At 37.4% G+C, this 16,017-nt stretch overlaps 2 long non-coding RNA genes across 3 annotated transcripts; both read left to right on the top strand.

The window, feature by feature from the left end:
- Nucleotides 1-11,797: 11,797 nt before the first annotated feature.
- Nucleotides 11,798-13,349, top strand: LOC144998594 (uncharacterized). 2 transcript variants are annotated; one of them, XR_013660377.1, is made up of 5 exons: nt 11,798-12,147; nt 12,410-12,735; nt 12,815-13,100; nt 13,192-13,228; nt 13,318-13,349. It is a non-coding gene; the product is annotated as an uncharacterized LOC144998594 (long non-coding RNA). The 2 variants fall into 2 exon arrangements; XR_013660376.1 differs by having other exon boundaries at nt 13,192-13,345.
- Nucleotides 13,350-13,361: 12 nt separating this feature from the next.
- On the top strand, nt 13,362-15,578 carry LOC144998586 (uncharacterized). Its single transcript, XR_013660374.1, has 3 exons — nt 13,362-13,995; nt 14,078-14,124; nt 14,343-15,578. It is a non-coding gene; the product is annotated as an uncharacterized LOC144998586 (long non-coding RNA).
- The last annotated feature ends 439 nt before the right edge of the window (nt 15,579-16,017 follow it).

Here is a 16,017-nt window from a genome sequence, read left to right as displayed (position 1 = left end):
TAGCAATCTCTGCTTTCATGTTAGGCCACCAGTATAGTTTCTTAAGATTCAGATACATTTTATCTGAACCTGGGTGAACGGAATACCTCGTGTTGTGTGCTTCAGTCATGACCACATCTCTGAAACCACCATGTCTCGGTGTCCAGATACGGTCCATGAGATAATAGGCTCTGCCACCCTTGATTTCTAGATTCTTTTCCAATCCTCTCAGGGATTCACCCGTCACATGCTCGGGTTGTAAAGCTTCCAGTTGATGCTCCTTAATTTGTGTGGATAAGTGGGAATGGATGGTCATATTCAGAGATTTGACTTTCCGACCAGTGTATTCTTTTCTACTAAGGGCGTCAGCTACTACATTGGCCTTTCCAGGATGATAACAAATCTCGCATTCGTAATCATTGAGTAACTCGATCCATCGTCGTTGTCGCATGTTGAGCTCCTTCTGATCGAAAATGTGTTGAAGGCTCTTGTGGTCGGTGTAAATTGTACTATTCGTTCCGTACAGGTAGTGTCTCCAGATCTTTAAAGCAAATACCACTGCTCCTAACTCAAGATCGTGTGTTGTATAGTTTACTTCGTGTGTCTTAAGCTGACGGGAGGCATAAGAAATAACCTTCCCTCATTGCATAAGAACACAACCAAGCCCTTGATTCGATGCATCACAATACACTTCAAAATCTTCTATCCCTTCTGGGAGGGATAGTATCGGTGAGGTGCATAAGTCTTGTTTCAGTGTTTGGAACGCCTTCTCTTGTTTTGCTTCCCAGTCAAAGACCACACCTTTCTGGGTTAATGTAGTAAGAGGTTTCACGATGCTAGAGAAGTTCTTTATGAATCTGCGATAGTAGCCAGCTAGACCTGGAAATTGACGAATCTCTGTAGGTGTCTTTGGTGCCGACCAGTTGTTAATGGCCTTAATTTTGGAGGGGTCCACATGTATCCCTTTTTCGCTAACAACATGGCCCAAAAATTCGACTCCTCGAATCCAAAATTCACATTTAGAGAACTTCGCATAAAGCTTCTCCGATCATAGTGTTTCTAAGACTCTTCATAGGTGCTGACTATGTTCTTCTTTACTTCGGGAGTAGATAAGTATATCATCGATGAAGAAGATGACGAACTGATCCAAGTAAGGACGGAACACTCTATTCATTAAGTCCATGAATACTGCTGGTGCGTTGGTTAATCTGAACGGCATCACTACAAATTCGTAGTGTCCATAACGGGTTCGGAAGGCTGTCTTGGGAACATCTTCCTCTAGAACTCGTAATTGGTGATATACGGATCGTAGATCTATCTTCGAGAAGTAGCTCGCTCCTTGAAGTTGATCAAATAGGTCATCAATGCGGGGCAGAGGGTATCGATTTTTGACAGTGAGTTTGTTCAGCTCTTGGTAGTCGATGCACATCCAGAACTATCCGTCTTTCTTCATCACAAACAAGACCGGTGCTCCCCAAGGTGAGAAACTTGGTCTAATGAATCCTTTTTGGTGAAGTTCGTTAAGCTGACTGGAAGGTTCTTGCATCTCTGCTGGTGCCAGACGATAAGGAGATTTTGCTACAGGGGCAGCCCCTGGAATTAAATCAATTCTGAACTCGACATGGCGTTGTGGTGGTAATCCCAGTAGTTCTTCTGGGAAGATATCGGGGAAGTCACGTACCTTTGGAATGTTGTTTATATCCTTTACTTCCCGACTTGTATCGACGATGTGTGCAAGAAATGCCTGATAATCCTTCCGCAAACACTTTCGAGCTTGGATGCACGAAATGATGCGAAGGTTTGTACTTGATTTGTCGCCGTAAATCACTAATGTTTCATGGTTAGGGAGATTTAGACGAACGGATTTTTCAAAGCATATGATGTCGGCGCGAAGAGGACTTAACCAATCCATGCCAACTATGACGTCGAAACTTTTTATTTGGACTGGCATGAGGTTGATTGGGAATGAGTGGCCATCTAAAGTTAATGTACAACCCATGTATATGCAATTAGTGTTTTCCGTTTTTCCATTTTCCATTTCTACAGTGAATGATTCTTCTAATATGCTAGGTTTACGTTTAAGTAAGTGAATAAAGTTTTGGCTCACAAAGCTTCTCTCTGCTCCACTATCGAATAGGATGCATGCATATGAATTATCGAGAAGAAACGTACCAGCAACTACTGTAGGATCAGCTACAGCTTCCTCGTGACAAATAGCTAATACTTGTCCCACTCCGTCGGTATTCGGTGTCTTTGGGTAGTTTCTTTTGTAGTGGCCCACCTCGCCACAATCGTAGCATGCTTTGCCTACACCAGCATTGGGAACTTGAGTGATCGGCTTTATGGGGGCCTTGCAGAAACGGAAAATGTGTCCCTTTTTGTTGCAGTTGGAGCACTGCATTTCCCAACAAGGTCCATGGTGGTGGTAATTGCACTTGGTGCACTTTGGGAGGTTGCCCACATAAGGCTTTGTTGGGTAGAGATTTGTAACAGTTGTAGTTGGTACAGTCTCAACGTTTACTACAACCAGTGTTTCTTCGAGGATTCTTGGGAAGACCCACCCTCCCCCTTATTCCACCCTCTCTTGTTGTTGTTGTTATTATTGTTGTTTCCTTTTTGTGGTTCTGGTGCAGAAGCTGTTGAGCTTTGATGATTTCCGTGATCAATAAGAGATTGTGCCAGCTCCTTGGCACTTTCAAAAGTGTCAGGTTTTGAAGCTAACACGCTTGACTGAATTTGGGGCGACGGTCCCCAAATGTATCGCTCTATTTTCTTGCTCTTGGGAGCAGTCATATCTGGGAAAAGGATTGCCAGATCGCAGAATCTGTTGGTATAAGCTACTATGTCGGTACCAATCATTCCCAAAGTCCAGAGTTCGTGCTCGAGTTTTTGAATTTCTCCTCGTGGACAATACTCCCTCATCAGCATGATTTTCAAGCTCTCCCAGCTTATTTAGTTTGCCACTATTAGGGTAAGTAGCTTAACGTGGCCATTCCACCAAGTTAAAGCCCTATCAGTAAGTGTGTAAGTTGCAAACTTGACTTTGCTGTGCTCGAGGCAGGAGCAGATTTCAAAGACTGATTTCGTCCTTTCAATCCACTGCCTTAAAATCATCACACCACCCATTTCATTAAACATCTGGGGTTTAGCATTCGTAAAGTCTTTATAGGTGCACTCTCGGGGTTGCCCATGACTATCGCCATGGTTGGAAGGATGTATGCCAATCCCTGAACCAATAGTAACAGGGGTATTGATCTGTGACATGGCAACAGCTACAACTACGGTGACTGCTGCCTGGAACATGACAACATCAAATTGAGTAGGTTGAGGTGGTGGTGGTATCGGTGTTTCCCCACCGTTGTTTCGTCTCGTATTTCTACGCGGAGGCATCCTTCAACTAAAGATTGAAAAGACAAGGGTAAGAAGTCCATAGTATAGAAAATGTATGTGTCTCATGAACTAAATTGTTATAGTTCAACAACATATGATAGTATGAGTCTCAAAGATAGAAGAAGGAAGGTTATTCATAAATCCGAACATATGAACAAGCGTATGGTTTTTCCATAATGTTTTAAAGATTGAACGAGATACTCAATGTAGTAATAATAGCGTGCGAATTATAATAATATAATACATGATACAACGATCACGAAAATTTGACCCTTAAAGGGTCTCCAATTACAAGAGTTTTATGAAAGTAAAAACTTTTAGCCGAGGTCCTATCTTATAACTAAATTTGAGGTTTTCGCAAGTACTACTTGCAACGTGTGTTGCGCTTGGAGCTTGACTCCGCATCCGATTGCTTTGACTCCATAAGACGCCTATCGAAGGCGGCTTGTTGTTCCCTCAACTCTGCGAGGGATGCATTCATTTGTGTTTGGAATGCATCGACGCGGAGGTGGGTAGCATTCTGCAACATATCCAGACGACGGATATCGGCTGCGTGAACTTGTACTTCCACGTTGACTTCGCGGATTCGATTTGCTTGGACCCCCGATTGGTAGGACTGGTTGGCCAGTTTACCTACCATGACCGGAAGTGCTCGGTTGGCTGAACCTCCATCCCTGATGTCGTAGAAGTCTCGACACATACCGTAGGGAGAGCGTATCCCTTGTTGTTGGCTCCAATGGGTGAGGTGACTTCCCCAAACGGGGGTCGGTCCCTGGAAGTTCCTCCTAATGGCTGGAGGGTTGACTACTTCTAGTTCCGAGTCTGTACCAGAGTCGTCCCCATCATCCAACTCGATAGGTTCTCCGTCCTCTTCCAGATCCTCCTCAACCCATCCTCCGTTGCCCTGGTTTGGGTAGTAGGGGTCCCCTTGTGGGTGAAATCCAACCATTTGACTATACGAGAATAGGGTTATAAGATATGAACAAAACTTGAGAACATGTAATACTAATTAATCTATTGTATGCACCAAATAATCCTATAGTATTTAAATTGTACGTTTGATACTAGTGTCCATTTTGGTAAGTTTTGACTTGTCACTCACTACGATCATTCCTCGATATACGTTAGTCTAATTTCGGATAAATATAATTGATCAGGCTATATTCGTCCCAAATTTGATTATATATCTCGAGAACTAATCGTAGTGTCCAACTCGTCTTCATACTTTTTGTATAGTTCTCACCGTGAAAATATGTCGTTTTATGAATGTATTTTGTATTTTCATGACTTAAAATAATCTATTTAAATAAAATAAGGATTTTAAGTGTGAAAACCTTTTGTTAGAGACTTTGAGTCCCTAAGCATTTATAGTTTGTATATCTTACGAGGTTCGATATACTTAGTTCACTATAAACATTGCTCTGATACCAATCTGTCACACCCCCAAACCGGAACGCCGGAAACGTTCGGGGGCGGATGACTTCATGTGGTAACGTAAAAAATGAATATATAGTCAAGAAAGCAATACAACCATCATATATATAATTGAAAGTTTACATTGTTTAAAAGAGTACATGTTCAAAACCAATTACAATATGATGCCAAAATATGAATTTAAACTAGTGCCGCAGCGTTCCTTCTTCAAAAGCTGTTTAGTACCTGTAATTATTGAGTTCGTAGGACATACAAGTAGTTTTGAAAGAGTAGATCACCATTTAAGCTGGTGAGTTTCATTAGTATTTAATGATAGTATTTGTATGAAAATGAAATGGTTCGTTTTTGTTTGTTAGTCTCTACAAAATCCCATATTTCCTACTGGTATAAACGTAGCTTTAAATCAAGAACAATATATTTTAAAAGGTTGATGTGTTTCCATCTATGAATAGTGGTTAGAAGTTCCAAACTAATATCACAATTGGGTTTTTCATGCATAAAATAAATGAACTTATGTATGTATAAAACCTCCATTATATTTGAAAACCCCTGTAAATCAAGGTGTTTTTAATACTCTATGTGAGTTTTATAACCATGCTATTGACAAAGAATGTCTATACACAACGTTCTTCAGGCGTTGGAATGTTCTCACGTTTGTCACCCTAAATGGTGTACTGTAGCTAACAGTCAGGGTGCGGAGTTGTCAATCCCGTATAGATCTATACACAAACACCATGCTCCCCCTCCAAGGGATTCTGGTATATAATACAGGACTTGAAATGTGTACTCGTGCGTACGTGAAGTTTAATGTCTCACAAAACTTAGTATAAAACATATTTACGTGTGAAAATGTTCGTTTGCTATTGTATATGAAAGTAGTTTCTTGAAATAGTATTTCCGTGTATGTAAAAGTTCGTAGTATTCTCGTGAAACTATACCTATTATAGTTTCCTAAAAATGTGTTTCGTTTGTATAATAAACCCTTAGTGAAAATACTCACTTGTTATGAAAAATATAGTTTTTGTAGTGCCAAAACCGACACACATAAATATAGTATAAGCAGAGTGTCTGATTTACATAAATACATCAATCATTTTCATTTCAAAAGACAAAATGTTGTCATGGTATAATTTGCATATGAAAGTTTCCCTATAATAGTTATAAATCACATATGATTCCGTTGATGAAACGCGTATAGTGAAACTTTATATAACACACAATAATAATCAAGTGTTTTACTTGTATTTGCCCCCCAGCCCCCCCTTAAAAGCATATAAAAGTACTCATAAAACATTTAAAAGTGTGAATTATAGGGGTATGAACTCACTTGAAAGATCGGAGAAGGCGTGATGAAAACCGGACATAATTTCGACTCGAGAAAGCGGATTTTCTCGGGATTCTCGGGAATCTCGGGAGCACAAACAACCCTCGGGACTTGAGCAATGTGATCGGGACTTCGGGATAGTACGGGCACGAAAAACGAGGCAAAAATGCAAGAGAAGTGAGAGAGAAAGGCCCTTTTCTTCGGAACCCTCGCATCCCTTTTATAGGGGGTGTGAACCGCCCTCGTACGCGGGGCGTACAGGCGTATGTTGGGCGTACCCGTGCGTCACGCATGAGCGCATCCTCTACGGCTTCGGACTCCAGATGGGACGCGGCATAGCCTCGCATAGGGCGCGATGTGGACGATCCGAGGCCAAGGCCTCGAGTACGCTGGGCGTACTCGCGTGACTCAGCCTTCAGATAATATCAAAGTTTTCATAAAAAAAATATTTAATATTTAATGAACTTCAAAAATTCATATCTTCTTCATACGGACTCCGTATTCGACGTTCTTTATATCCACACGTAGGTGAGACTATACTCTACAACTTTCGTTTAGATTCCGTTGGCAAATTTTGAAATTATTTTTATTATTTATTTTTAAAAGGTTGCGGTAAGAAAATTTCTTTAAAAATTCATAACTTCATTATCTGATGTCTGTTTTTGCCAGACTTTTTACCGTTGAAAAACCATTGTCGAGACCTTAGATTCTCATTTAGGTCATTCTGGTCAAAAGTTGCTTGATCTATGTTTCGAGTTTTTAGCTGTCCGTTGCTAAGCCGAACTTGGAAAATTCCTAACTTTCTTATACGAAGCCAGATTTGGGCGTTCTTTTTACGTACGATCACGGTTTATTGACATATAACATAATAAAATAATTTAATTAGTGATTTTTGGATATTTTATTTTCGAAGTTAATTTCATTATGACGAACGTGGTTACAATACTTGACTTTTTAAGTCGTTTACATATAGTTGAAATATCGGGTTGTCACAGAGGTGGTGGCTGCCACCACGTGCCACCACCAGCCACCACTAGGGTGTCTTTGTGTGTGTTTTAGCTTAGTGGGTGTATGTGTTATTGGTATTTTTCTTTGTATGATGTAATCTATAATGGAATAATCAAGGAATACTCAAAAACCACCACCGTGAGGTGGTGGCAACCGCCTCCTCCCGCCACTGGGCGCCGTGTTGGGTGGCGGTGTGCCTCGTTTGTATTAGGACTCGTTTGGAATGTTTGCACAAAAGGACTAAAACCCTAATGGGCCTAATTAACCCTAATGGCCCCAATAAAGCCCTAATGGACCTAAAAGCCCAAACATGTAACTACAGGGCCTAATGAACCCTAATTGATCAAAAGACCTTGCTATTGGGCCTATTGGGTTAAGATGGGTTGGAAACCCTAATTAGGGTTTAGAAAATCCTAATATTGGATTTATGGGCTTGGACTTATCAGGACCCACATTTGGGCCATTAGAATGGAATTGTGTATTAAGCCCAATTACACCGTATGATTTATTTAGAGGAGTGATGGACTTAATGGATTAAGTCCTTAATGGGGTAAGTGAGAAAACACTTAACCCTAATTGTCATTGTATGTGAAACCATAATTTCACTTGGGTTTATTGTTAGGGTTTTGTATTAGGCCTTGATGATTGGGTTATTGGTGGGCCATCCAAGAATAATCATATGGACTAGAATAATTTAATGGGATTTAGGATAAGGCCCATATGCGAGGGTTTCGGCCCATTTTGGAAAATTTGGCCATAGATGGGCCATAATTGGGCCTTCATGATTATGCGATATTGGGCCATTAGGATGTCGAATATTGGACTAGACTAAACGGTTGGGCCTTATGGTAAGACCTTGTAAAGGTTTGGGCCCTATTTGGAAAATTGGGCCATATGTTGGGCTTTGACTCATAGTTCAATTTTTTACCTTTAGAATTGGCCTTGGGCTTGAATAAAGCTAAGCTAGTGGTAAAGTAGTATTTACCCCATGTATGTATTTATGGTTATGTGTTGGAACCCAATTATTAATTGGGTGATTTTTGATATTGACAGTTTGGGAATCTGTCAGTCAGTAACTAGGGGTTGTGTCTATGGGACTTCAGTAGAGTGAGGTGAGTTACCTTCCAGTAGGGGTGGGTCTAAGGAACTAATGTCGGCCTACCAGTAGGTTATTATGTTTGATATGATTGCCACTATTTGATATGCTTTATGTGTTGGGATGCTATGAGATATGTGTTAGTAGTAGTAGGGGTGAAATAGTCCCTAGTTACCATTTGAAAGATACCGAAGACAGTTACCAGTTGAAAGATACCGAAGGGGTTGATAGAACCCATGCATGCCTAGCTGTATGTTTATGATATGTTATTATGTGACCAGTATGGTTATGATATGCTATTATGTGATCAACATCTTTATGTTATGTTATCATGGAATAAGTATGTTTATGACATGTTATTATGTGATATTGTTAAGGGTGAAATAGTCCCTAGATATCGGTTGAAAGATACCGAAGGGGAGGTTGGCTCCCGGTTACCGGTTGAAAGATACCGAAGGGGAGGTTAGTTCCCGATTACCGGTTGAAAGATACAGAAGGGCAACCCAGCTCCCAGATATGCCAGACAGATACCGGTTGAAAGATACCGAGGGTTAGCCATTATGTGGTATGTACTATGATGGGGGGGGGGGGGGTGGGAACTCACTAAGCTTCATTCTTACGGTTTTCAGTTTTGGTTTCAGGTACTACATTTTCAAAGGAAAGGAGCCAACTCGATCGTAGCGCATCACACTATGGTTTTCCGCACATGAGATATTCGGGATTACACTCTTATATTGTTTTATGATAACATGTTTTGATGATTTCTACTTTGATTTGGTCATGATGTGTTATTATGGATGTTTTCTTATACTATTGGTTTTATAATAACTTAATTAAAACAACATTTTTGGTCTTGAATTTTGGGATGTTACATTCCGAAAATTATGTTCGAAATCCGAAAATCATGTTCGAAATGCAATGAATTGGGTTCGGAATTTCGGTTCGGAATACTATACCCAATTTTTGGATTCCGGAACATACATACAAAAAATCCTAATTCCTATACAATCAAAAACCCTAATTCCAGAATACAATCAAAAACCATAAATCCGTTCCAAAATATACATACAAAAATCCGTAACTAATAATTCTTTTGATTGTAGCACGATAGAACATGCGAAGAAGTTGCTACTAGAACCTGCAAACCTGAACTTGGGCGTGAAATCATGGTGCTCTTACAAAACCGACCAATTTGTGGGGTAATGTTTAGACAATCATGTTTTGGTGATTATGTGAACATGCCAATGGGTGTCGAAGGTCACCCTTTACTATATCATTCTCTTATGTTCAAGGAAGCTAATACTTTTGATCTAGTTGACCTAGAGGAGCTTTTATTTCCGATTGGCGACTATCGAGTTTTCTTTGACAGGAAATCATTATGCTTGGTCACGGTTTGCGATTTAGGGATTATTTCCAACCCAGTTCTGGTTTTGCAGCAATCAGAAAATGTGTGTTTCCATTTGAGCCGCTTTTACGTTCGATGTTTATGGCTAACCTTACGACCGTGCTCAATAACTTACTTCATCAATTAGGCGATGAAGGCGTGGTGAGAGTCTACCTGTTGTATATGCTAGAGCATGTATTTTTGGGGAAATACCCTTGACAGCCAGTTACTAATGAACGTATGACACTCTTCTCTAATTTACAAGAGTTTAACAAGTATACAGTTTTTGTACTCACATTATATCAAAATGATACATATACTTATTAAGTGTAATTTTTTGACATATGTACCCATAGGGCAGATTGATATGAAATTTCACTTACAAACATATATGTACTATGTTTGATAACATTGAGGACCATTTGAGCCCAAATGCGCCCAGAATTGACAGTAGACACACATATACTCTCTAGGGATTTGTCTATGCATTTAAGGTATGTACACTATGCTTAATAGGAGTTTTTAAACACCAGTTATTATATCTTTGTTAACTTGGTAAGTTGTTTGTCATCTTAATTTTGTAGATTTGGCTCTTAGAGACATTTTCCAACAATTGTATTGATGGTTCCCCTATACCGGGTGTTATCCCTCGGTCAATTGCATACACTAGGATGAGGCATTTGCATGCACCTGATTGTCAATGTATTCTCAATATTACTAACGTTCGTAGTTTAGTCCACATTATAACTTATATGTTGATATTACATAAATAACTTATGATTAACCTTTATATATTGTTTTTTTTATACAGTGTTGTGACATCCCCATTTTTACGGTCAGAAAAGAACGATTTTGTTTATACTTTATAAAAATCAGAGTACCTCTTTTAATAAAAATGTTGCGGAATTTGTTCCCAGTAAAACATGATAAATACGTTATCAAAGCATTTCTGAAGAAAAGTATTTTTATTCATTTTAACACATTTGGGATGTCATCGTCAATACAGAAACATAAGCATAAACAGAATTTACATTCATTGTCACTAGTGATTTACATCTCCTTATTCTCTCAGTGTAATGTGATTTCATATCAACACCTATGGTATAAATAAACTGAATGGGCCAGGTTGGGAAACCTGGTGAGTACATAAGGATTTCAACCCACAATAATATAATTATTATGTTTAATCATCAAATAGTTAACCCAATTACCCATCCCCATTATCTTCTTTACTATTAACGATCTACCCTAAGAATCAGCTATTTCTCATTCATTCATTCCTAAGGATTATCCTAAGGAATGGATACGAAGTCCATCATTGTCAATGACACAGCTGTCAAGCACAACTGCTAGTTCTATCACTTAGGCGCATTTGTCAGAATTATGACATTCTATATGAGGCGCAACTGCCAGTATTGTCCTTCGAGCACAACTGCTAGGGTTATCTCGTTTATTGACAATATCATTTTTGAGAATCCACTCACAATACATGTCAATGGGTTTTTTTAGAGTATACCGGTGAACACATCGTTTACAACACCTACAAGTTGTGAGCCTTCTAGTGTTCAACTAGACTGTCTAGAATAGTCCGTGGTGGTCATCCATACTCTGCTAGATAATGGGGCCAACATTTAGGAACAAGGCTTCTCACATCGTTCACCTCTCACCCTTACCTCATGGTACTATATCACCTCTCAACTCATCATCTAACTCATATTTCACCTACCCATGTTTTACCCAACATATTATGTAGATATAAATACATATATAGTTTAAATCATATAAAACTTGTATAAAATCGTTCATCCAGCATAGATAGTAAGTATACAGACACTACAAGAAAAAGAGCTTTTTATGACGCGCAAACCACGACACTCATTGATTTATGTTACGCAAAAGAGAGTGATACTAACAATGTGTCATCTGTTCAAAAAATTTAAGGATTTAGATCACGCATTATTGCGTGCCCTTAAATTAGTGTCTCATGTAAAAAAAATAAAAAACACGGAGGGCACTTTATATAAAATATGCGTCCTCAGTGAATGTCGTTTTATATTTTTTAAGAAACGCGCGTCTCTCTTTTGAGAGGGAAAATGAAATCCCCAAACATATTAAACGCCGCTTTCTTCTCCTACGTTTGTTTCGATGATCTGTTCTCTAATATCTCCTTTCCTTCGTCTCCACCCCTCACCCATCTCCACTACCTCCAACCTACACCGACTCTTCAGGCCTGCACGACGACGACGTATCGGCCTTATCGACTAACACTTCATCCATCATCACCATTTCTCTCTCACACTGTCCTCACTGTTAAACCTTACAAAATCCTTATATAACTTTCCGACAACAATCAGATTCCGGCGCTCTGTGACTATCGCCGCGAGCAAAAACCTAATTTCGAGTCCATGTGTGTATATTCTGGTACAGAACTCGGAGGAGGAAGTACGAGTGGCTCTGGACCAAAAACCTAATTTCGGAAGCAAAAACCTAATTTCGAGTCAATGGCCTCTCGATCTCTGGTTCATTATCGCGGTTAGTTTCGTTCCTAAATATTACCTAATAGATTTAATTGCCACTTAAAATTTTATTTTCTTGAATGATTACAACTTTTCTTGAGATATATCGTGTTTATTTCGTTTTTGTGTAATTTACTGAATCCCAATCTCGATGATTCAAGAGTATTTGATATTTCGAGTAAGGGCTATGCGATTATGTACCTTGTGGAAAACCTGCTCTCTCTTTTTTGTGATTTAGGTCAAACTTTTGTTAAATTTAGGTTTATTTATTTATTTAGGGGAGCCGGTGAGTACATTTCATCTGATAAATCACGTGTCCACCAGATCTCTATGGTTCAGTGGGATATGAGGCTTCCCACTAGACATTGCTTTGAAATCACAAACTCAGATTCCCAAAATTATGACCAAAATGACGGAATACCAGAAAATGGAGCAATTGTTTGTGTGGGTGATGATGAATTTCAATCTGATCCATCTTCTTCCCCATATTATGATTCAATTCTTTTACCAAAAGAATTAGAGGGTCTTCATGAAAAATACTCAGCCACTTGTAGATTGTTTCAGTATCAAGAGCTTCTATCAGCAACATCAAACTTCAAACCTGGTTTGTGTTCTATTTGTTATCTCGAAATAATATTTATGTAGATTATCATTGCTGATTTACTTTTCTTGAACCTTTTCAGAGAACATGATAGGAAAATGAGGGAATAGTAAGGTTTACAAAGGATGTCTTCCCTTTTTGAAATAGCTGTTAAAATCTTTTCAGAGAACATGATGGGAAGGAAATAGCTTTTAAAATCTTGAAATCATCTGAAGATGTCTTGAAAGAATTTGTGTTAGAAATTGAGATTATTATTGCTCTGAATCATCAAAATATCATTTCCCTTTTTGGGTTTTGCTTTGAAGACAACAATCTCCTCTTAGTTTATGATTTCCTATCAAGAGGAAGCCTTGAAGACAATTTACACAGTATGTTCCTTTACATTTAAAAACAACACAAATCTCATACACTTGGAATCATGTTTTTTCATTTTTCTTATTTCATAATATTATCTTTTAGGCAACCAGAAATATCTTGCATTTGGATGGTCTGAAAGGTATAAAGGTGCTCTAGGTGTAGCTGAGGCACTTTTTTTTATCTACACATCAACTGTATATTTTACTCTCTGATGATTTTGAAACACAGGTGATTTACTCTATGATGATTTTGAACCACAGGTGATTTACTATTTATTAATCATTTATTTAATTTTAGTAAATGACTAAACTTTATAAACAATTTTTGTTGATTCAGCTCTCCGATTTTGGGCTTGCAAAGTGGGGTTCAACCACCTCATCTCATATACTTCAACAAATTATTATTAACGAGATCTCTAATTTGTTACTTTTTTTAGGTTATATTGGCAGAGTGCTTAAAATCATTTGGTCACTGGTGAGCGAATCTGTAATTTTTAATCACATAACTTTTAATATTTTATAATAATATTTTTTTGTGATAATAGGATGATTGCTCATGCTACAGAGTTACTGACACCTGACAATATTCAAGTAGAAATTTTTTTAAAAGAAGAAAGACATAATGTTCAATTACTTTTGTACTGCAAACAGAATATTGAGATATGTCGTTTATATAGTCTTGATAGTGTAAGTCCAAATGATACGAAGGTAATTTTATTAAATCAATGTTTTCTATAAATGATTTATTAACAGATTGCTGGAATGCATCACTGGAAGCATGGTAGAAAAGGTTCCGGAATCTTCTGGCTACAACAAGCTCATGATGAAGTTCGCCTTAATAGAAATGCTCAGAAGTTGTTTGACTTTGTTGGAAAGTCAATCTCTGATGAATATATCTTTTACAAGGGTAACAATTAAGTGTCATAATATATATTTTCTCATTAAGCTCTCAATGGGATTCTAACGGTTTTTATACCAATTGTTTGTAGGAGGAAAAAACTTGGTAGATCATTGTTTAGTCTTGAATCCGGGATAGGTGTTCTTGCTAATTCTTAGTTTTTATGATTAATTAAGGATTAGCGCTTTTGCTCCCAAAGCCTAAAGCGCTTTGGGGCGCTTTAAGCTATTTAAAACCAAGATAAATCTTACAGATTGAGTGTTTAACACATTAAGCTCGGAAAGTAAAAAGAAAAAACCCCTAAATATCGTATATAAAAAGATTTCTAATGTTTTTATATAAAATAATGTGTGTAGGTTTTAAAGGTGCAGCAAAAGCAAAAGGTTATTCAGATGTGTTGTATCTTGACAGTGGGCACAAAAAGTATTGGGAAGAGGTCTCCTCATGTAATATTTTTATTGTAAAGGTATATAAAAATTATACTAATCATTTTTTGTTATTTAACTGTTTTTGTAAATAACTAATATTGTTATCCTATAATTTGGTAAAGGGCAAAACTATTTCCACTCCCGATTAAAAGGGACTATCCGGATTCTAGGTACTTCAAATGTCTAAAAAACCCTCCAATAAAAATAATAATAATAAAATAATGGAAGAATAACATAAAATATTTGGCTCCATACTTTTAGAAGAAGAATAACGTAAATAATATTTAAAGTCATAGGTACCTTAATCATACTTTATTGTGTTATATGTACTTTATTACTTACTCATAGCATATACTTGAATCTGATTATTAATTATGTTTTGTCTGCTTTAGCACTTTGCAGCTTGTGAAGAAGCTGGAGTTTTAGTTGTCATTCGGTTGCAACTCATACATCCGTTAAATCACCCAACAACTAATATAGGTTTCTTAATATAATAAATAAAATTGGATAGCTTAAAAACAATAAAAAAACTGAAAATATAACTAGTGGCGCTTGTGATTCCTATCATAAAGGTATATTCACATGGTTTCTTTTTTATTGTTTTTATTTTCATGTTATAGATGCTTGTGCTAAAGGAAACTTGGGTCGTTTTATAAATCACAACTGTCAACCAAATTGTCGCACTGAAAAGGTTAAGTTTATGAAATTCCTACTCTCATAAACTAGTTTTAGGTTATATTTTGGTAGATCATCCAGGTTAATTTCGAATTTGAAAGTCTAAGGTTTGACCTAAAAAGTGTAAACATATCCATTCATCTGTAATGACATTTGAAAAGTAATTTCACAGGGAGGCACCTTGTGGTTCTGTAATCGCATCATGGAAATTTTTTTAGTATTTGCTAGTTTGGTGTAGTCACAAAATCACTGGCTCATGTAGGTCAAGCTGATGTATATATCTTGGGTTTGTGGTCAATTTATTTAGGTTTTAAAGGAAGCACATTTCTAGCCACACACTATCTTCTTTTAATGATGCCATCTCTTGTCTCTATATGCATCATATATGTTCCAAATTCTTGTTCTTTTAAGTTTTATAAAAACATGAATACTGCTTTCACTGCCATAGGCTCAATAGTACACAGTTTTTTGACTTCTTTACCATATATATATATATATATATATATATATATATATATATATATATATATATATATATATATATATATATATATATATATATATATATATATATCCTAACCGTCTACCCGCGCAAAGCGGCGGGGCACGTGAGTTCTTTCGGTGATATGTTTCCATTACAAAATTGTTATGTTAAAAAAAAGTACATGTTGAAGACAATATAATCAAACTATGGTGTTATTTGTTACATCATGCATCAAATAACCAATAAAAAGCAACCAGTCAAGACAATACAAAATATTAATCGTGCAATACTTCTTTATACACCACATTTGCTGTATAAACCCCATCACCTTTTGAATTTTCGTTAGGCTGTACTAATACTTTTGTATTGCAACGTGAAACCCCTCTGGACAATGCAACATAAAGTTGTCCATGCGAGAATACTGGTTCTGGAAGATAGATACCT

The sequence above is a fragment of the Lactuca saligna genome, chromosome 1 (assembly GCF_052625555.1).
Source record: "Lactuca saligna cultivar CGN05327 chromosome 1, ASM5262555v1, whole genome shotgun sequence".
In the NCBI taxonomy this organism is placed as follows: domain Eukaryota; kingdom Viridiplantae; phylum Streptophyta; class Magnoliopsida; order Asterales; family Asteraceae; genus Lactuca; species Lactuca saligna.
This window is presented reverse-complemented; position numbering and strand designations above follow the sequence as displayed.